This window comes from Pipistrellus kuhlii, unplaced genomic scaffold (genome assembly GCF_014108245.1).
Source record: "Pipistrellus kuhlii isolate mPipKuh1 unplaced genomic scaffold, mPipKuh1.p scaffold_m20_p_6, whole genome shotgun sequence".
Taxonomy (NCBI): Eukaryota; Metazoa; Chordata; class Mammalia; order Chiroptera; family Vespertilionidae; genus Pipistrellus; species Pipistrellus kuhlii.
In genome coordinates this window covers 61,683,703-61,706,542 of record NW_023425562.1, presented here as the reverse complement: position 1 = coordinate 61,706,542, position 22,840 = coordinate 61,683,703, and the positions used below count along the sequence as shown (strand labels likewise).

At 40.8% G+C, this 22,840-nt stretch overlaps 1 protein-coding gene across 6 annotated transcripts in view; it reads right to left on the bottom strand.

Annotated features, from left to right (window-relative positions):
- PLCB4 (phospholipase C beta 4) overlaps positions 1 to 19,581 on the bottom strand; it is a 365,947-nt gene extending 346,366 nt beyond the window's left edge. For 3 of the 6 annotated variants that reach the window (XM_045574871.1, XM_045574870.1, XM_045574872.1), the window contains exon 1: positions 19,048 to 19,209. The gene's annotated coding sequence lies outside the window, so the exon portion shown is untranslated. Of the gene's footprint in view, positions 1 to 19,047; positions 19,210 to 19,324 lie in introns of those variants that run through there. The other 3 variants (XM_036417990.2, XM_036417992.2, XM_036417991.2) reach the window with 2 other exon arrangements.
- Positions 19,582 to 22,840: the final 3,259 nt, after the last annotated feature.

The following is a 22,840-nucleotide window of genomic DNA, read 5'->3' as shown; positions in this document are numbered from 1 at the left end:
TTTGCTCTGCCATTTCAGGTTGACTTATCCAGTGAATTTTAAACAATTCTGAAAATGAGTTAGAAGCCAAACTTATTTGGGGATAGCTATCGATATGTGATAAAGCATGTTTCCATTTTTTCTCTTTCTATTTTTCTCTCTTTTATTTTTAAATTTTTCATATATAGATCTTTGGGGGGAAATATGATTTAATATAAAAACATTAAGTCTTATCCTATAATATGGCTGAATTATCTCTAAGAAAATAAACATATTCCTTCCTTTTTTTAGCTAACCCATTTCAATACTTTCCCATGATACAGGAAAAAAATAGTATTCTCAATTATATCACACTATAGCACTCACAGCTATTCTTCTCTAAAGTTATTTTTCAAAGTGTTCATTCTTCACCTAAGGCTAATGATTTTAAAGATGGCTTCATAATGAAAGAAACAGAATGAAACTAGTTTTACAAAGACAGTACCTGATAAGACTTAAAGTAGAACTCTATACAAAACTTTTCCTTTTAAAATCTATAGCTCAAAGCTCAGAACTTTCTAACCTTAGGACTCCTTCATGAATGCTTATCTTGCTTCAAGTATGCCCCCCAAAACAGGCCAAAAGCATTTACATTTCCCCCTTGCATTTGATCCCTGAATCAGACAGACACTGTCCCATTGAGAAAATAAAACATTGAGGTCCACATGAAATTATCTGCCATAGGCAGTTCCAGGGCTAGAACTAAAAGCAGGCTTAAGTGCTTAAATACCTCTGTTCAATAGCTCACTTTCCTTATTTCTCTTTCTGCATTTTAAAGTAATTCTTAACAACTGACTAAGGCTCAAAAAAATTACACAAAAATCTACTCTACAAATAAAGTTATATTTAGCAGATTTCTTATTATACTGGACACAATCTTGGTACAGCTTCCTACATATAAAGGCTAGCCATGAAAGGGAATTCAACTTAGTCTTTTACAGAAAAATAAGGGAGCTGGTTAAATATAGATCAAAGGAAGTTCTGCCATAAAAAAAAAACACACAACACAATTTTTTATAACTCATAGAAATAAATGTAACAATAAACAAAAAGCAATCTGGTGTTTTTTCATTCTGGCCTGCAATGCTATCTATTTATGATTGGACTAATAGTACTTTTGCTGCTTTTTTTGTGCTTTTCAGAGATGCTTCAATATTTTTAGCATGATCATGTATTCCTTTTATAAACTCCAAAGTTTTTTTTTTAAATCATAGACATTACTGAGATATAAGTGGCTTTTTATTTACATAAATCATTATTGTGTAATACATGTTAACATATTTTGAAAATTATTGATAAATAACTTTAGTCAAAATTAAATATATAACATTAAAATGACTTCTTATACTATCACCTATAGATTCTAATACAAAATCATTACATGTTTTAAGGTTATTTTCTACTTCAAAATAAACTAACCAATAAACTGATACATACATTTTATATTCATTTGTATCAGATCCAAAAGTTAAAAAAGTTCATATTTCTTGTTCCAAACTATTCTCCTTTATCTGTGCTATTTATTCTTTGCCAACTCTTAAAATATGTTTGAGGTGAATCCATCATATGTCATTGCTTTCTCTGATAGCTATAATCAGGACTATAAACGTATACTTAAGTGTGTATTGGTACATCATATAAACATATTCACATATACATATATACTTATATATATATATATATATATATACACATATTATATATAAAATTTATATATGATATGCACTGTTTAGAGATTTCCACCAGAGATGACTATCAACCCAGTTTCAAGTTTTATCCATCTTTGCCAATATACCAACTTTCATTTTTTTTTTCATTTAAGTGACCAATTGTTTCACCAAATTAAGTAAAGAGTGTTGCACATTAGAAACCTCACTTCTCTTATTATATTTGGTCATCCTTACTTTCCCCAGAGACCAATCTCATGTAATCACCATAAGTGGATTCATTAAACATGTATTTTATACTTAGTATTTCTCGTTACTGTGATGGGAGATTACATTGTGGTAATTCACAAGTTATAAATGTAGGTGAAAGTATAACACTTTACTATGTATCTTGCTATTAAACCAATAATTGCAAGTTTCTCTTAAATAGAGGGGGAAGTCTGTTATTGTTACAATTTTCCAGCTAAAGGCTCAGTGATAAAGACAATAGATGAGTTCCTTTCACATGACCTCAGGACTTGCAACACATGGCCAACCAGTCCAGAGGTCACCTCTGCAGTCTATGTGAGCAGAACTTGCATTGCAGAAGTCTCTTCTTCAAAGAGAATTCTCAGGAGAAAAGACTGGTTTCCTTTCCTTCCCTATCAGCTCAGAACTGCCTAAAACAACCCTTCATACCTTGGAATTCTCTGTAACCAGAGAGGTTTTTATTCTGTTCCTTGGCTGGTTGCTAGTCTCCTGCAGAACCTCATAACCTGCTCAGTGGGGTGTGTGCAAGGTTAGAACCCTCAAGCCTGTTGGATGCTGCCTGCAATAGTAGAGCAAGGCAACTGAGCTGTGGTAAACTTGGAAACGGGCTACACTTCAGTTTAATGGTGCTAATGTGAGTTTTCCTGGAGATCAAATGGATTCCATGGAGGACAGTGAGGTTGTGGTGATCCTAAAATGTCTCCACTCAAGTGGGCTGCCTGGACAGGGGCTTAGGGTCACTCCACAGATATACCACCAAAGGACAAGAGTTGAAGGTCATCAGTGTTTACCCAAGATTTGCACTGTATACATCCAATAATGGCATGGTGTCAATGACCGAGCAAGGTATCACCAAAGAACCCATCAGGGTGTGTATGAAAAAAATGGCCATGAAACATGCCCATCAGCTGAATACAGCCGCCTTGACCTCTTTTCTGCCCCTACCGATTCTGGAGGGGCCAGAAATGCTAGGTAGAAAGAGGAGCAGAGAGAAGAGTTAAACTAGAAATGAACTTTCTTCCTTACTTATGATCACCAAGCCAAGGGTCAGGCCAGAGAATGGAAAAGAGGAGAACCTATAAACTGGATAGGAAAATTAAAAGTTTTATCTTATTCTGTACTACTTTTCCTAATATTTGAAAATTAGATTGTTCCAGTATTTCAAAATGACTCAAAAGCCATGGGATCTGCCAAAAATATCATCCAAAGCAAAAGTGGGAGAAGAATCAAGCTATCTTCTGTTGTGTCTTACTAAAAGTGACTCACTCTTTCAACAAACTGGTTTCACTAATACGTATCCAACCCATACAAGATTATTTTTGTACAGTTAAATCAGAAAGAAAACTGAGAAGATATAGCAAATCAAAATGATAATTTTTTTAATATATTTTATTGATTTTTTACAGAGAGGAAGGGAGAGAGATAGTTAGAAACATCGATGAGAGAGAATCATCGATCAGCTGCCTCTTGCACACCCCCTACTGGGGATGTGCCTGTAACCAAGTTACATGCCCTTGGCCAGAATCGAACCCAGGACACTTCAGTTCGCAGGCCGACGCTCTATCCACTGAGCCAAACCGGTTCTGGCTCAAAATGATAATTTGATATACCTGCTAAAACTTTAACTTTTATAATAATAATAGGTTTTTTAAGGAAAGAAATTTTATGCATATATGCATAATCCATGGACACAGACAATGGGGTGGTGAAGGCGTGGGACTGGGTATGGGGGCAGGCTAGAAGAAGTCAATGGGGGGAAAGAGAGGGACACATATAATCCTTTCAACAATAAAGATTTAAATAAAAATTTAAAATAATACTTTTTAAAAGCAAAATATACTACTCACACTCTATAAAGAGAAACACTTTAAATAGAAATACAAAAATAGGTTGGAAGAAATGAAAAAGTTATACCACACATGCAAACAATAAGCAAAAGATAGCTGAATTAATACAAGACAAACAGACTTCAACACAAGAAGTATTACTAGAGACAAAAAGGAATACTTCATGATGATAAAAGTGTAAATCTGAAAGAATTATACAAGCTTAAGCTCTTCACTTAAGAGATAATAAGCAAAATGAGACAGATGACCTGCTCAAGGACACTTTGTCAACTAAGAGAATCTCCAGCTGCAAGTCTCTTCCCCCAATTCCATTTTTCTTTTTAATTTATCTTTATTGTTAAAAGTATTACAGATGTCCCTTTGTTTCCCGGATTGACACCCTCCACCCTATTCCCACCTGCTCCCCAGGTCTTCACATTTAGCCTTTTTTATATAACCAGTGCCTCAAATCTGAGCTCATTCAACTCAAAAGCAACCAGCCTACGTGGTCAAAACCATCAACTTCCCAAATAAAAATACCTAGTGGAATGCCTGCCTCTTAACTGGGCACTTGAAAAATGTTGGTTTCCTTCCCAAGACATGTAAGAAAACTTTAAAAAGGTATTTTCCTTCTGTGGGATCCTCAGGCATAAAGTATGACCTTTTCAAACTAGACAAAATGAGTTTCAGATTATCACTTTTTCTTCTAGCATGTCAGCTTTGCCCAACTCTTTGTATGGCCATTTGTTCTAAGTAAGTAAAGCAGACAGGGTAAAAAATCCAATGATAAACGTATCACCTCTTACACTCCAAATGAGTCATGCAATGGCCACCTTTCATAACATTTCTAAAAAAAAAAAAAAAAAAGTCTGAACATATAATTTTGTTCAAAAGAAAAGACACATTCCTCCATATGTTGTGGCTGTAATAATCAAAGAGTCACAGCCTCAGTAATGCAAGCCCAACCTTTAGTTTTGCTAAGGATTCTTCAGAAAATGAACTCTTTCTTGTGGGTAAGTTTGTGCTATCTATATAAAGCCAAATGCTTATGTAAAATGTTGACATATCTTAACAATTTTCTGAAGCTTTTAAAAAATATATTTTTTATTGATTTCAGAGAGGAAGGAAGAGGGAGAGAGAGAGAGAAGCTTCAATGATGAGAAAGAATTATTGATCGGCTGCCTCCTGCATGCCTCACATTGGGGATCAAACCTTCAACCAGGGCATGTGCCCTGACCAGGAATTGAATTGTGACCTCCTGGTTCATAGGTCAATGCTCAACCACTGAGCATGCCTGCCAGGCATTTTCTGGATTATTTTATTACATTATTGGGATGTTATAAAAATAGGTACTTACAATCACACTGGGCTTTATGTTTTCAGTGTTTAATCAAGTCTCCTAAATACAAAGTTATAGTCAAGGTCAATATATGTTCAACCCAGAAAAGTGGGTGTCAGAAAGGTAGATAGATGGCTTCTGTCCAACTCACATAGCCACATGAAATTTAAGAGCAAGACAAAACTTGATAATTAATCTTTAAAACAATGCACTGCTTAACTACCAATTTTAGAAAGAGCAGAATGCATACAAATCCAAATGAGCATATAGAAAACCATGAAATAAAGAAGTAAAAATAACATCATATGATTAGTGTCCCAATCTAACATATTCATTTTAGGACACATTCAAACAACTACTCTTTGTTAGCTACTGTACAAACTTGATTTAAAAATTGAGAGTGTGTTATAATTGCTTAAAAGAGCCAAATGACTTAAATTTAGTTTATTCAAATAAATTCAAACCAATTTATGAGGTCAGTGAAATTTCATGCATATACATAGAGGCATCACATTGCCTTGACCCCATTCTATGCTGTAACTATATCAGGTTCTGGGTAGAGTATTTTGAACAAAATACATCACAACTAAACTAGCACATTTCTTTGTGCTTTAGGAGATAAAAAGCACCAAAACAAGCAAAATACTACAATGCACTTAATGAAAATCCACACAATTTATATTCCACACAAAAGAATACCAGAGAAAAAATCACTAACTATCTCAAAACATATTAATATATTTCCTAGACTACTTAAAAGTTAAGTTAAAAATTAAGAAAAAAAGAACCAAAACCATTTTTATTTTGTTTTAACAGATTTACTCCAGGACTGAAATAGATAGCAGAGAAATTCAATATGTACACATTGCTAATTATAAATTAGATGATTTAAGTTCATAATTCCAGAAATGATTTAAGCTCATTAACATGAAGAGTCTCAACTCTTCAAAGAAAGATGTAAAATTCAAATAGGTGGGAAGAGAAGGAGAAAGGGAGAGAAGGAGAGAAAGAGAGAGGGACAGAGGGAGAGAGGGACAGAGGGACAGAAGGAGAGAGGGACAGGGGCTGAGGGGGAGAGGGGGGAAGGGGAGAAGGGGAAAGGTGAAGAGAGTGAGAGGGGGGAAGGGGGAGAGGGGGAGAGGGAGAGAAGGACTTCCTTCCTAAAGGTCTGACACTACCTGAGGGTTGGAAGCCCTGATTCACCAGCACTGTTTCCTTGCATCATATTCCTTCTGCAATGCAATGGCTGCTTTCACCTCTAGGAGGAAATGGGAAGGGATTTCTGTGAGATATTCTGGACCAGAAACCCTATTTGGAAGTGAGGTATGCCTTCCAGGTGATGTATGCCCTCACCTCTAAAACAAAGCTAAGAAGAGCCTTGGTTTGGTAAAAAGTGGAACAATTCTAGGTTTTTACAAGGACCTGACTGCTCTGAATGGAGAAGTGGTTCTTCCTGGTTCTCCATCTTAATGTATTGATAAAACCAGATGATCTGCCATACTTATAAATTCAAGCTGAGAAAACAAAACTTAACCTGTGACAGAACAGATCAGAGAGCCTGATTCCAGCAGAGTCACTTTCAGGAGAGGTATCAATACCCACAGTAACCTCATTTTTAAATTTCCTCCTCTCCCTCTGGTAGCTGCCCAAGAAATCTCTGTGTGTTATTTATGAAAGATGGGAGAGGAACTTTAACCAGTTACTTTAAAATTCTTTCAAACGGAATGAAAAATGGACAGAATGAGGCCAGACTTAAGACTCTCAGAGAGCCTCATAGGTCCAAAAATACTAAATAAAAAGAAATATTCTCTGACTGTATTTCTAATATGCAATTGTGAAATATTTTCTCATCAGCTACAATTAACCTATAATTGTTTTAAATATTGTCTCCAAGTAAATTTGAATAATGACATATCTGATAATTAACATACTTAGCCATCACATTTTCAACACAAAGTTAAAGAAATTTGCTACATATAAAAGATGCCAATTTTGAAGAAGGAACCTCTTAAACATGACTGACACTCCATGCTTGGGGAGGACGGCACAATTTTCTTTTTAATATATTTTATTGATTTTTTTTTCACAGAGAGGAAGAGAGAGGGAAAGAGAGTTAGAAACATCGATGAGAGAGAATCATCGATCAGCTGCCTCCTGCACACCCCCCACTGGGGATGTGCCCGCAACCAAGGTATATGCCCTTGACCTGAATCAAACCTGGGACCTTTCAATCCGCAGGCCGATGCTCTATCCACCGAGCCGAAGCGGCTTGGGCAGGGCGGCACAATTAAGACTGTCAATGCCACTATTTTCATCTGATTGGACTGACATTATGAATAAAATGTTCCCTCCTACCGCGGGAAGTAAAAGATGATCTTAAAAACAATATTCAACAGAATATATTCCTTCAATTAACTAATTATTCTCTTGTTTCTCTCTTTGGCACTGATATATTCACACGTCATTTTGAAAATAAAATGCTATAAGAAAATAAATACCCAGAGTCCCACTTAAGAAAATAATCTGATTAAATGCTTTTTTGCTCTATATATCTAGACAAGTTTGAAATAAGGAAATGTCTCTGAATCAGAGTTCTAACACACTGTAAGAAAAATAAGCATACCTTGAGTAAAATCAAACTCATAAAGAGAAAAAAACAGCATGGGAGTATGCCCACCAGTAATAAATGGTAAACTAATCTTTAGGAAAACATCTCCTCTGTTTCTAGTATACTAAAAAATTACAGGATCAGAATTTCTGTTAGCAAAAATAATGAATATAGAGTTTTCAAATTACTGATCATTTTCCCAAATTGATCACTGTGCTACTTTCTGGTGACCAGTGTAAATAATGGAATACTTTTTTCCTCTGTAATAAGTCTACAGATAGCTTCAATTTATTAAGCATGGCACATCTTCTGCTTATTCATCAGATCACTTTCCTAATTTGCCCAGTCTGCAGAATTGCAATAATGGCATTTAGCTATTCATTCATTTAAGACACATTCGTTTAGTCTCTAATATGCACCAAATTCAACCCTTCCCTAAGAAAGTCATATGTGGCCAAAATTTGCAAACCCTTCAACAGGAGGACCAAGGTGGGAAACCCAACCTGGAGTTGAAGTCAAGGAAGGCTTTGTGAAGAAGATGGCAGCTGTGCAAAGTCTGTAAAGGTCTATAGGACTCAGCCAACTGAAGAAGATTGAGTGCAAACTCAGCAAAGGCACTGTGGCCACAGACTTTATATTCTTGGAACTGTAATATAGCTTAGTATAGGTGATGCAAATAAAGGTACTAAAATTTCATTGTATAGGTCCAGCTGTGGACAGCTTGTATTTGGCAAACTAGGGGAAGTGAATTACATTTGGAAGCATTTTAGAAGTGATGTTATAATATGATTTATTTTCTGCAAATTACTTTAGCTGAGTATAAAAAAATGAAGTAAAGGGACAAAGATATAAACTTATAAAATAGTTGTTTATTTATATATATCTTCTGTAAACCTCTGAGGGCAAGAGCCCTCACTGGGTCACTATTATAATAACTTATACTCACTTAATAATGAACAGAATACATGAATGATAAAATAAATGAGAAAGAAGCACAATATGGAAACTGATTGAAGCGTACTGGAACAATCAAGGCATGAAACACAGAGAACATAAACTTGGACAGTGTCAGGCAACAGGAATGAAAAGGAGTGGACAGAAATGCAAGATATTAATGGATAAATGCAATAGATGGCTACCTGTTTCATGAAAATTTAGAACCGAATATGAGACATAGATTTGGAGCGAAGTTGAGGCCTTCAGTTTTGGACACATTGATTTGACTGGACCCATAGGACTTGAACATTAAGATATCCAGCAGACAACTGGCTAGATAGAACCGGAGCTTGGACAAAGGGTCAGGAATACAGAAGCATCAGTAAATAGGTGGTTGTACAAATGGTAGAAGTGGATGAGCGGTCTGATGCAGAAAGAGGCTGTAGAGTGAGAAAGTCAAGAACAATGTTGAGACCTCCAAAAAATACCATTTTAATGACTAGGTATTGGACAAGAAGTTATGAAGCTCTGCTTCTAACATATGAGAATTGTATAGAATGGACAAGCAAGCTCTTACAATCAGGGACTTCAGAAGCCTAGAAGGTTAAGAGCAAAAATGAATTAATCTAGTGCAATTCCTTCATATTGGAGAAGAGCCAATTCCCCAGAGCCACTGACTCAGAGAATTTGCACAGCAGCAGTTTGCTAATAGCTAGGTTCTTGGTTCCTTACCATAAAATTTGAAGGTAAGAAGAGATGAACTCTGATATTACTTTTAGCACTATGAGCTTATGATTCTAATCAAGTTCCATTGCTTGTACATTCAGGACAAGTAAACAAACCAAAGCAGTCTTCACCTTTTCAAACAAGATGAAGAAAAGGAGAGAATAAATGAGCCTGAAATCCAGTCTTACTGCCATTCTGAACAAATGGGGAAACACAGCTTGTTTGTTCCTACTCAGTGATGCTAATGATTCAGTTAAACTGACTTCTTCGAATGAAAATTACTGTTAATAACCTTAATTTTCTCCTAGTCTCACCCCCTAGGTACCTGACATTTTAGATAAAATATTAAAAGCAAAGGAATATCATCTTGGGTATCTCTACTCCTTGTTGCCGACTTTACTAATCTGTCTATAACCTAGACTTTTGGTTCTTCCAGAAATACATAAAGTATTTATGTGTTCTGCTGGGACCAGTTTGGCTCAATGGATAGAGTGTCGGCTTGGGGACTGAAGGGCCCCGGGTTTGATTCCAGTCAAGGGCATGTACCTTGGTTGTGGGCATATCCTCAGTAGGGGGTGTGCAAGAGGCAGCTGATCGATGACTCTCTCTCATTGATGTCTCTAACTCTCTATCTCTCTCCCTCTCTGTACAAAAATCAATAAAATATTTTTTAAAGTATTTATGTGTTCTATGCAATTCCAAGAAACACAATACATTCCAAATAAACAAAAAAACAAAAACAAAAAAACAAAAAAAATTAGGTTACTCTAAGACCCACCGCAAGTATTACTGATACCAGCCATGTGGCATTATAGGACATTCCCAACTTCAATTTAAATTAAGCATTTGTGGCTACAGATTTGTTTGTTTGTGGGGTTGTTGTTTTTTTGTCCACAAAACCAGACCATAGGCTTCCCTCCCTGAACTGACCTCTCACCCATGCACACCTCTCCTTCAGAATGGCAGTTGGGTAGATTCTGCCACTTGCCTCCCCATGCATAATCACCATCCTTCTCCACTTTTCCTCCTCTCCCTTGCCCTCTGGCTTCTGTCTGGGGTCAGCTAATGGAATTTATCAGCCAGAGTTTGGGGGACAAGAGAAGAGGGAGTGTGGCCTAGTTACACCCCTGTTGTGTCACTGCAGAGACATTACAGGTTGTGTCCCTCTGCTCTACAAAAGGATACAGCTCTCTGGGACTGCCCTTCTTGCCTCCCCATGGTTGCTATGTCACTGTTCAGCACTCATCCCAGTTGTGTTCCGTACACATGTCCACACCTCCTAAAGGATCCCTTTATTAAGCCCTCCTCACACATGCCATCTGCTCCCCAGCAGAGCCCGGAATGACACAGGTTAGAGTGACCAGGTGGGGCCCTCCACTGTGGCTTTTAGAGATTTTCAAAGGAAACCATTTGCAAACAGTAGAATACCAGAGCACTTCCATGAGTAAAATCTAGTATAGACTTTCTTGAATATGCAAGGTTTCCATGCCAAGAAAATATGACTGAATCCTACCATATTTCCACAATTCACAGTATGCTATAAAAATAAATATGCAGAAGGCATACAATCAGAATCTGAATATCATTGCCAAACCAACATTTTTCTTAAAAATGGATGTCTGGAGAAACAGATGAAAGGAGCAAATCAATCTTTGAAAACAGAAACAATATTTTACTTCCTGCTAGTTATCCATATCAAGGTTTACCAGAGATGATTCCAAGTCTTTCAATGGATGTTGTGAAGTTCTAAAAATAAACTAATAATTCATTTCATTTTATTGATAACAACTATAGCTATTAAAGTTGTCACTTCTGAGAATAGTTGGAAATGAGTGACCTAGATTTTCTGTATTTTCCTCTGTATCTCTCTTAGTGAAAATACAATGTAGTTTCTAATGTATATAGTCCTTTGTCTGTATATCACTTCTAAATATCATGGAAATCAACTTCGGGTGTCTATTAAAACTCAATAAGACATTATCTCTGAGCCTGCTAATTCTCTAAGTAAAGGTAAAAGAAATTTTAAATAATTAAGTATTTCAAAGCCTAAAGCTATAAATATACCTGGATAGAATTTTTAGCGATGAAATTAACTTGATTTTCCCAGGTCATTATCAACCTCTACTGGCTGTGCAGACTAAGCCTCAGTCCTTCAACCAAATATTCAAAGGTGTGCGGGGCCTTCATTTTCACAGCTGACCAAATTGGTCAGAATACAGATTTCCAATTTTGATTCTATAAGATCTCTCTTTGCTACGCAGTTTTTAAATCAGCCTTTTAACTGGTAAACTCTTTTTTTGATTAAGTGCTGTATTTTTAAAGACTTTGAAGGAGGTAGACGATTTCTAAAGTCACTTCCTGGTGTACTGTTTATAAGTGAAATCTGACTGAATCAGTGAAGCAATGTAATCAGTGGGCATGCTTCAACTGGTGGATATGTGCATAATCTGAGGTTCAATGAGACAGAAATTTCATGGGCAACTTCTCTAAAGGCAGTCTGGCAGGGCTCTCTCAAAATGTAAAAAGTGCATATACTTTTGACCAGAGTTCCATTTCTATGAATTAAGCTACAAGGAATTCTCATGCAGGTGCACAAAGGTCTATGTGCAAAAAATGTCAATCTTTCAGTTTGCAACACTGAAAATAGGGGGATGGTTGAATAAAGTACAATGTATCAATACTACCAAATTTTATGTAATGTTAGAAAGAAAAAGATAACTAGTATACTGACATGAGATCTCTATAACATAAACTTAAGTAGACAAAGCAAGTTCCAGAAAAATGCATACAGTAGGATCCAGTTTATATAATAAGAAAAGGGTTGTATATATACTTATCTATGTAAATGCATAGAAAAAGGAGAGGGAAGAGGCGCTCTGAGCTGTTGCCAATGGTTATATCTGGGAATGGGTGTAGGTGGGAAAGAGCATTTTACATTTTGCTTTTTGCTTCTGTATTTTTTGCATTATCATTTCAACTTGAACATATTAATGTATCACATTCATTTAAAAGGCAATTAAATTTTTAAATTAATAGAAATTCTAGGGGCCTCTGGTGATTTGTCCAGTGATGGCACATCAGCAGATGGCAGAGAAACCCATCCAAACCCCATCTGGCAAGAAATTTCATTCTTGCTTGAACCAATGGGGCCTCTTATTTAAGAGCCAAAAGGAAAACGTGGCTGTTAAATAACTGTACATTGAAACTCTAAACTGCAGAAACAGATCTATATTCTATATGGCCAAGACAAATACAACAACTACAAAATAGCAATAACCAGTTCCTTGACTAGTTAGACTTGAAAGAAGTGACACAGGCAAGAGACCCTCCATGTCCCTATAAATGAAGTCCCCCATTTCTCCATGCGTAGGTGTTCCTATTTTAAATGGGCACAGCAAAATAGAAGAGAAAGCCAAGTTCTGCCTCCTCCCTCCCACCTCTAGCCCCCATCCTCAACTTTGTATATCTCCTAACATCTTAGAAAAATGAAGGAGGGGACAAACAGGCAGAAATGTAGCATCTGAAATTTATGTGCACTGGAAATAAATGGCCACAACAACCTATGTAAGAAATTAAACAGGGGGCAAAATCGCCTGAATAAAGAAGACACCAGGCTTCCTTAAAGATGAAACCACTGACATCGTCTAGTACACAGTGTTTCCAGCACTTAGAGTTGACAAAGGGTTTAAAATAGGAGCTCATGAGCCAGAGGCATTCCATAACCGTCTTTTGTTTGGCCGGCCACCCCATGGGCTGACACATTTGTTTTTATTTTAATTATTTCTAAACATTTAAAAAGAAGATCTCGCATTTACAATAAATAAATCACGCATGGCTGAGCGCCCCATGCCCATAGCAGCCCCCACCACTCCCTGAGCTCTGACATCCGGGCAGCTGCATGTTGCTTACGTGGCTCTTCAAGAAATCAGAGTATGCTACACCCTGATCGGCGCCATGAGGAATCTCATCAGGTGAAAGCTGGCCCTCCAGAAAACAAATGCTCTTTTAGGCTCCCCCAGAGTAGCATTTAGTAACCTTCCTCGCTCAGACTTCTGGCCCATGCAACTACGGCAACAAAAGCACCTAGAATTAGATGAGGACTCGGGGCTTTATCCTCAACGGCCTATTTCAATTTCTTTCACAGCAGGCTTGCCAGAAGCTTCTCAGTCTTCTCTCAGCCCAGTGACTTCAAATAATGGTCACAAAACTTTTTATTGTAACAAACGTTTCAGCAACACATGTGTGGATGGCAGCTGACATCGTACAGTCATTTCATGTTGGAGTTCTGGGGTCTGTCTACCTGGGTTTGAACTCCCTGACTTTCCCAAGCCTCGGTTTCCCCAAGTGTAAAAACAGAGATATAATTATTAACGACCAAAAACATTTGTTGGGAGTACTGAAGGATGTGTTCAACAGATGTCTGTTGTTTTGTCATTGCTGTTGCTCTCACTGTATAGAGCAGAGAACGTGAGTGTCCCATTGAAGCCCACGGAAAACAAGAGCCATGAAGCCTCCCCCTAAACATCAGAGATCCCCCAATTATTCCAGTGGATGACTCTCTCCTTCCAGGCCTGAATGACTCAACGTAGCCTTTATAAAAAGCCTATCTGGGAGACACAGATGCCCTGGGGATAGCATCTGGCCCACTGAGTTATGTTTCAAAACCCCACAGCCACAGAATTTTGAGGCAGGGATGAGTTAATATTAGGTCCCTCTGTGCAACTGCAGGCACAGGGACAGGCAAGTCCAGAAGATCTGGCACTTCAGAGTTGCTCTAAAAGGTGACTGAAGTTTCTATATTGCCCAGGGGTTAGAGCAAATGTCCCTTATGAGAAGTTTTATAGGCAATGACTCAGCCTGCTTTGTATGGCATTTGTCCCCATGGAGGAGAATGGGAGGTGAGCAGTGATATGAGTAGTATTAGCAGAAGAGCTAATTGCAGTTGTATCAACAGCAGCGGTAACACAATACCCAGCATCATTCATAAGGCCAGGCACTTTTTGCTCTCTTGGGTTATTCTCATTTCACAGCTGGGGCAACTGAAGCTTGGAGTGGATGCCTAGAGACACACTGGGAATACACAACCTAGTCAGGATTCGAGCTCAGTTCTGGCCTGATTCCAACACCTGCAGTTCTCAGCAACATCACACTGCTGGGAAGGGACATGGCTGAGCTCCCTTGCACAGCAGGCCCACAGAGCAACCACCCACTTTCCCACCCAGCTCCTCTGAGAGGAAGTGTGTCTGGAGCAGTTGTCCTTCACCTCAAGTGGGTTACAAACCCCCCTTCAATCTGGTGAATCCTACAGACCTGGGTCAGCTTAATTTTTTAAGTGCATATAATCAAGTACAAAGGAAGCCAATTATACCGATGTACCAAAATAATTTTTAAAAACTGAACACGAGAGAGATATATGTGCTTCTTTTTGAACCTTTTAAATGTCAAGTTCAACAGCAACTCTAAGACCTGTCCTATTATACGAAAGTAAGTGAAAATAAAGATGCAATTCACTTGCCAGCTATATTCATGGACCCGCCAAACTCCTGAGGAGAAGGATTCCTGTTCTGAGGGAAAGAATGAGATGTCAAGCTGCTGGTCTGTGATGTCTTCCCTCTAGATGAGCTGCTTAACATTATTTTGAGCTCTTTTCTTCCTCCTGTTCAAGAAGGACACTTCTTTGTTCATGTCCAGGAGCCAAAAACACCCTTGAATTGTTCAGGAGAAAAGAATACTTTAAGAAGGGCAATATCTTAATATTCCTGGCCCATGGGGGACTCAGTAGCTTGAGGTGGAATTTCCCAGTCCTAAGCACACCAAAGGATCATGGGAGAAGAGCTGTGAAGGAGACTCCCATCAAGGGCATAAGATAACACTATCTTGAGGTCACATGGGCGACCTTCTCTTGGAAGGTTTTACTGGTAGTATAGGCAAGAGAGGTGTTCAGTGAAAAACTTTCTTCAGATTAATGTCCCTTTCAACTATTTTGATTCCACAAAGAAAAGGAAAGAGGAAGTAGATGGGGTTCATGCAGAGAAAATAAAAACTCAGCTAGTCATTCATCCTCTTGTACATAAGGATCTCCTGGATGCAATTTGGACCACAGGGCATCCATCACTGCTTTCATCTCCTTTATAAACTTGGGCTCCACCTTCAGCATGTGAAAAGCATCCAGAGGCATAAGCTTTTAGCCAGCCTTTTAGAAAACAGGATTTGGGGGTGGCTGTTGCAACCAAGTGAAATGGGCCTTGAGAAGAAAAGTGATTTTTTTTTTTTTTAAGCAGGTTTATTTCCAACAGAAACAATGCAAACTTCTCACCTAATCAATAATGCATTTACTTCCACTGAGGGTGTGTGATATAAACTCATTTTTATGTTTGGTTAAAGAACTACAATCTCTGAACATACAAGACCTTTATATCATTCTATGGCATACCTAGATAAATATTACTACACCTTGAGGAAGTATTTCTCCTTTAAGGGACAGGCTTTATCAAAAGAAAAACTATTAAACAGAAAAACAACAGCTCAGGAATGTAAGAAAGACCTGCACAAGGTTATTATGTTTCCTGAATATTACAAGGAAGTAGAAAACGCAGGATGGATGATACTGAGAATGAAGCAGTGCCCTCGCCAAACACAGTTAACATTTGCACACCGACAGCAAAGACACAGAACTTACCTGCTGCCGCCTCACAGCCATGAGAAAAAAAGCTCTATGTGCTTCTCCATAGGTGGATGTCTTTTTGATGGCCACTAATAAGGCCTACAAGTTCACATTAAGAAGTGGAAAGCAACTATTTCAGAAACTTCAGTCTGGACATGAAATACCAACTGTGATCATTAAAGCGGCTCCATTAGTCCTTGACCTCATTTTGCATATCAAACGCAAAAGTTCTGGGTTTTATAGGACTCACTGTGGTAAAGAGTTTGTAAAAAACCGGAGTCTTCAGAGCTAATAAACATGTTATTTCACCCTTTAAAAGTGGTCACAGAGATGATAATTTAGTCACCATCTGCTAAATACTGTTAAGCTTCGAGAATATTTTTGCTTTCCCCAAAATATTTGAGTTCGCTATTAAAGGCATTTGTGGAGAACATGAGAAATACATAATCTTCTTTCCCAGGACTCCATTACCTAAGTGATGGGATCCAAAATGATTAAATTTATTTTCAACCTAAGATTTTTAACATTTAAAAATTAAATGAATTCGGCAGCCAATTATTAATGTGGTTTTAAATAATCCAGGAAAGGTATTCCTTAATCCCGATATTTGAGTTTGTAGGCTACATCTGAAAGTTTGAGGATGAAAATGCAGACACAATGTCAAGAAGCTAAGTTCCCTAATAATCACATCCTTTCACAAGTTAGCATGGCTATGTGATCAGTTCCAGGAAAACAACAGAGCATCAGTGAAGCTCCACTTCACCTCAACTGTAATGCAGAGAGAGGGTGGTTAAGGGTGAATAAGAGTCAAGAACTTAGTCATCATTTCAATTCTTAATAAATCAAACCCCCAAATGGATTCAGTGGTATCCTAGGAAAGCACCATGGTCATTTGGATTGCCGAATATAACTGCTCCATGTTGCCAAAACCAGCAGTATACATTAATTTAAAAACAGTTGGATATGTTCTTGGGAAAGACAGACTATCAGCGCTACGGCAATGGCTAGGTCTCTGCTGGGGATGAAACAGTCCAAAGAGATGATTTAGATGTTTAAAAACCCATTTCTGCAAAACCTTTTCAGTAACCCTTAACGCTTTTAAACTTCCATATTTCACTACCTCATAAAAAAATAAATAAAATAAATTGAAAAAACCTCAAGATTCCAGGGCGTTTAAGTAGTTTAACATCAGTCACATTTTCAGGCATACAAATAATAAAACTTAGAAAAGAGTGTTTTAGAACAAAGCTCTTCAGTGTGGGTGTGCATTTGTAAAATAAAGGCAGCATTATCCCGACAGATATAAATGTGTACCCGGTGATCAAATGGAATCCTAGAAATTCTGTTTTGACAGTCACTTGTAGAATAGCATTTTCCCCAGTGATTAATTCAGAGCTGGGTAATGATATCATCAAAGCGAAATCAAAACTACTTGCGGATGGTTGAGCAATAATAGAGTTGCAGGTAAGGGCAATCGCTAATCTAATACAGGGTACCGTTAGACATGTGATAACATATTACATGCAAAGCATTACTCATTTGGGCAGCATACAGCTCAGGTACCTAAACATGACAATGAAAAAAATGCTATTCCATTTAAAAAGTGGATTTTTATGAAAACAGGTGTTCTCCCAAGATGGCAATCATTTATTAAACTTCTACAGTTCAAAAAAAAAGATGACATATTGGATTAAAACGCCAGCTGAAAAACTATGTAAAATCGTCCTATGAAAAACACAGCATTCTAGATTACATAACCGGGATAATGGAGATTAAAGCACAGCCCCTGCCCAGCTAGATTTTTTTTTTTTTTGCATATTTCTATAATAGAGCACTGAAGTTAGAAGAGTTCATAATTTAGGTTCTCAATTAAACCACATATTTTTTAATCCAACAGTTATGAAAAAATACTAAAAGATAAAGTTAAGATTTTACACACACACACACACACACACACACACACACACAATTTTTCTTTTTAAAGAACACAATTCCCTAGAAACTTTCTTGATCTCCTGGAAGATGCCCAGGTAAAGTCACCAGTTGCTTTTCTTGGTTCTGTTTACTCTAGGAATCTGATTTTTCTTTAAAGGGGAAACTCAGTTCTAATTTGACATTATTCAGCTACCTATGTTTGAATAACATTGTTGCCAACCATACAGACTTACTAGTGGCCATCTCCACATAATGTATAGACTTCCATGGATCACATTTATGGTGAAAAATTAATGTTTCAGCCAAAACTTAATTTCAAACACTTGCTTTAGAATAATAGCAAAAGTCACTATGAGGGTTGTTTGTTTTTATAACTGAGGGTTATCTCTTAAATACATGCATATTTATGAAATTATAATGAGCATTTGCATTTTTCTTTAAAAATTCTAGTTTTATTATTCTATTTAAAGTACTTAGATACACTTAGAAACTGGCAAATTACATATTTCCATACTTCTATACAGTACCGCCTACAAAGTCTACAGTCAGAAGTACTGTACTATATAGATAGGGTGTCATTTGTTAAGGAAAAGGCAACTTTAAAATTCTGAAAATAAGAACACTTGTATTCTCCATCACTGGTATGCCAAACACTACCCCCAACGTGGGCTGGCCTGTCAGCGTTGTTTTAAGTGGAAACGGTCCGTCATCTATTATTTTCCCAGAAGAGGTAAGAACATCCACACGCGTATACCATGACATGCGTTGCAGGGTGCCAACTATTCCCAACCAAAATAATCCTATACACGTCGGGCCGGGCTATTTCCAGTCGGAAGTGGTGAACGTCTGCACAGAGTCTGGGGGGACCCAGAAGGCGAGGATTACTGGGGGAAGGGGGTGTCAGCGGGGACTCCGGCCCCCCGCGCGCACCGGACGCCTGGCCCCCTGCACCTGCACCGACTCCCGGCGGGGCAGCCGGGGGCGCGCGCGCGCGTCCGGGACGCATCCGCCTGGACCCCACCAGCCCGGCGGGCCCGGGCGGGCGCATCCTCCGCGGGACCCGAAACGCCTTCTCCTACCTGTCACTTTGCTGGAGCTGCTGCCGGGGATGGGGCCGCCGCCGCCGCCGCCTGGAGCACCCGAGTGTGCGCGCGCGTGGGTGCGCGCCTGTGCCAGCGAGATCCCGGCGGTGCGGCTCACTCACCGCTCCCGGCGCCACCGCCCCCTCCCCCGACAGAGCGGCCGCCGAGCCCCCTCCCGGCTCCCCGGCCCCGCCCTCCCGCTGCCCCCGCCCTCCTCCGGCCTCCCCGCCTCCCCGCCGCCCGCCTCCCCGCCTCCGAGGCGCGCGGTCCTCACCTCCGCGCAGGGCGGGGGTCTCCGCGGGCTCCTCCGCGAGGCGGCGGGCAGCGCCGGCTCCCTCTGCCCGCCTGCCCGCCCGGCTTGGCGCTTCCCGGGCTCCCGGCCCCGCCGCCTCCCGGTGGCCCGCCGCCCCCGCCTCCTCAGCCCCCGAGTCTCCCTCCTCGTCCTCGCCTCCCGGCTCCGGAGCCCGAGCGGTCGCCTCGCGGCCCCAAGCTGCCCGGGCTACGGAGCATGCCCAGTGCGGCGCCCGGGCCGGGCTGGGGGCGGGCAGGGGCCGGGCGGCCGCGAGCCCGCGGGGCTGCGAGGGGGCGCCGGGCGGCCGCGGGGAGCGGCCTGGAGGCCCCGGGCGGACGCCTGGAGCGGGAGGGGGGAGGGTTGGGAGATGGTGGGTGGGGCGCCTGGGGCAGCCGCCCCGCTGCCCGTTCCTCCGGGCTCTCCCCGGCCTCCCCCCGCGGACCCTGCCTGGAGCCCAGTAGGCGCGGGGTGTCGCGGGGCGCAGAACCTTGCGGCAAGTGGCACCCTCTCCCCGCAGTCCCCAGTGGACCACGGGTGGTGGTGGGGGAGTAAAGAGTGGAGGGGTGTCAGGAGTGGCGAAACTGGAACCCCAAAGCCCCTTGTGGGGGCAGGGGAAGTGTTTGTTTATAAATAAAGCGCTTACGTCGACCCTGTTCTAAACGCTATTTATTCTTGTAATCCTTAAAAGAGTCTTCCAAAACACTAGTACTACTGTTCTCTCTCTTCCTCCCTCCCTCCCTCGAGGCTTAAGTTGAGCTACAGAGAGATGAAAGCGGTTCCAAAAAGTCTTCCTCCAAGTGCAACCTCGGAGCACAAAACCCCCCACATTTTGGTCCCTGGGATGCTCGGGCGCTGCTCTAGCCAGATCCCGGGTCTCCCCTGCCCTGTAGCTGCCCCCACGTGACTCCGAATTGCCCAGAAATTCAGACCCAAAGTGTGTTGGGTCTAGATAGCGTCACCCCGCTCGGTGTGGACCCACCCAACGCGCGGCAGCCGGATTCCCGGGAGGGATCCCTGCTCTCCTCCCAGCCACTCCGCCTCCTCCTCCCGGCTGGCGGCCACCAAAACCCGGAGACGTGGCACCTGCGCATTGGGGACTGGGGCCATGCTCCAGGCTGAACTGGGCATGCTCAGCCGCCTGAGCAGGTCCCGCTGCCCAGGAGGAAAGAATGAGTCTGGCCACTCCTGCATGTGGGGAATGGATGGGCAGTGTGTGCGCAAACAACAATCCAGGCTCCGAGTGGTCAGAGGCAATTGTAGATGCAAACAACTCCCATCCTGGACTTTTCCAGGCAAGGCAAAGAAGGGGGTGATCAAAAGTTTACCAACAAGACAGTCTTCACCAAGAGGGGGCTGAGGGCCCGATGACACCTCCCCAGCTAAAAGCTACAATTTTAGCTGAGCCCTGAAACGAGGTTCCTGAGTGGCGGAGCCTGTCTGCCTGTGAGCAAGCCAAAAAAAAAAAAAAAAAAAAAAAAAAAAATAGCCCTAGACCAAGTTCCCTTCCCAGGCGAGAAAGGAAAGAAAGATCTCAGGGAAAGGCTGCATGGCTCCTTGCTGTTCATGGGGGCTGCAAGATGTGATGCTGCTGAGTGATGATTTCAGGCTGCTATGGCAGCTCTTCTGGAACCATTATGTGCATGCAAACCTGCATTTTTATTCTTGGTAAAGTGCAAATTTTGGTTCAGCAGGTCTGGTGAGACCTGAGATCCAGACTTGGCATTTTTAAGCTCCTAAGTCATGCCAATGTTGCGGGTCTTCAGATCAGACTTGAAGTAGCAGGCGTGTAGGGCAGTGTTTTAGGCCTGTTCTCTATGTAATATGCAAGACAACCATAGTTTCCAAAGGCTAAGCGATTTGTCCCAGGTCACACTACAGCTACTTTCACACCCAGCTCTGCAGGACTTCCTGGGTGTTTTACCGTACTTCCCCAGCCCCAGAGATGAGCTAGAAGTGCCATGTATTGTGTCTTGACTGTTTTTACCAGGGGAATTTAATTGGGCTGTAGTACACCCCATCCTATCAGTTAGCCTTTGCTGTGTAAAGACCATGCCAAAACCTACTGGCCTAAAACAACTATGCGTTAGCTCACAATTCTGTGCATCAGCAGTTTGGACCGAAATAGCAAAGTAGTTCTGCTTTTTTCTGCTGGGCCCACTCATGCAGCTGCAGACATGTGGGGCTTGGAGCCTCATCCCTAAGGCCAGGTGACAGGGTGTTCTCTCCGCATGGCTTATTCTCCCGGTTCCCAGCAGCGAGGAAAGCCAAGCCCCAACAAATGTAGTATTTCCTAGCTTCTTTTGCTAATGTCCTGCTGACCAAAGAAAGCTACATGGCCATGTTCAGACTCAAAGCATGAAAAATAAATGAATAAATAAACTTCGCATTTGATGGGACACGATAGAGAGGTGGGTTGCCCCTCCAATCTAACATGACCATAAAAATGAGCCCTCCTGCCCCAGAGTTCACTCAAAGTACTGTAGATTAAACCTAGCTTTAATTTTACAAATTGGCGAGCCACGTCACAGCACTCTTCTGTTGTTATTGTTGGGGCCTTCAATCTAATACTGAATTTATTAAGGAATCTCAACTCAGAGTTAATTTTTTTTCAAAATGCGAATTTCAATTAGATTCTGTTAAAGTTCCATATCCCTCCCTTTAATGACATCATAGACAGGTGTTCATTCAACAAACAGTTTTGGAACCTTCCAGGCACTATTCTTTGCCAAGGGTACCAAGGTGAACACAAGAGGCAAATCATTGCCTCTACGAAGCTTTGGTACTATCAGAGGAGACAGACAATGAATAGCATATGAAAAGTGTGCAACATAGATTAATGTTAAGAACTGTGGTAAAGGGGAAAGCAAACACCATCCTGAGGTGCAACACCTGAATGGATTCCTGAATGGAGAGAGAGAGGTGAATACATGAATATGTGGGGAAGCGTTTCCAGCAGAGGGAACAGCAAAAGCTGTGACAAGTATGGGGGTTGCAAGATGTAATGGCGTGTTCAAGAAACAAACAGAGGCCAGAGTGGCAGAGAAAGGCAGAGTGGGTGGAATCTGGGTTCCAGAGCAGCAGGGGGCCAGACCCTCTAAGGGCACCTAAAGGACCTTGAGCTTTAGTGGAAATGTGATGGGAGCCCCTGGGAGATGAGATGTTGAGCAGAGTGAGACCTGATCTGATTGGTGGTTCAGAGAGCTCGCATTGAGAATGCCTGTAGGATACACAGACAGCCAACATGAAAAGATGCTCCACATCACCAATGATGAGAGAAATGGAAATTAAAACGACAGTGAGAAATCACCTCATACCTGTCTGAATAGCTGTCTTCAACAAATGAGCAAACAACAAATGTTGGCAAGAATGTGGAAGAAAGGGAATCCTGGTGCATTGTTGGTGGGAATGTAAACTCGTGCAGCTACTAAGTATGGAAGTTCCTCAAAATATTAAAAATAGAACTACTATATTATCCAGCAATTACACTTCTGAGTATTT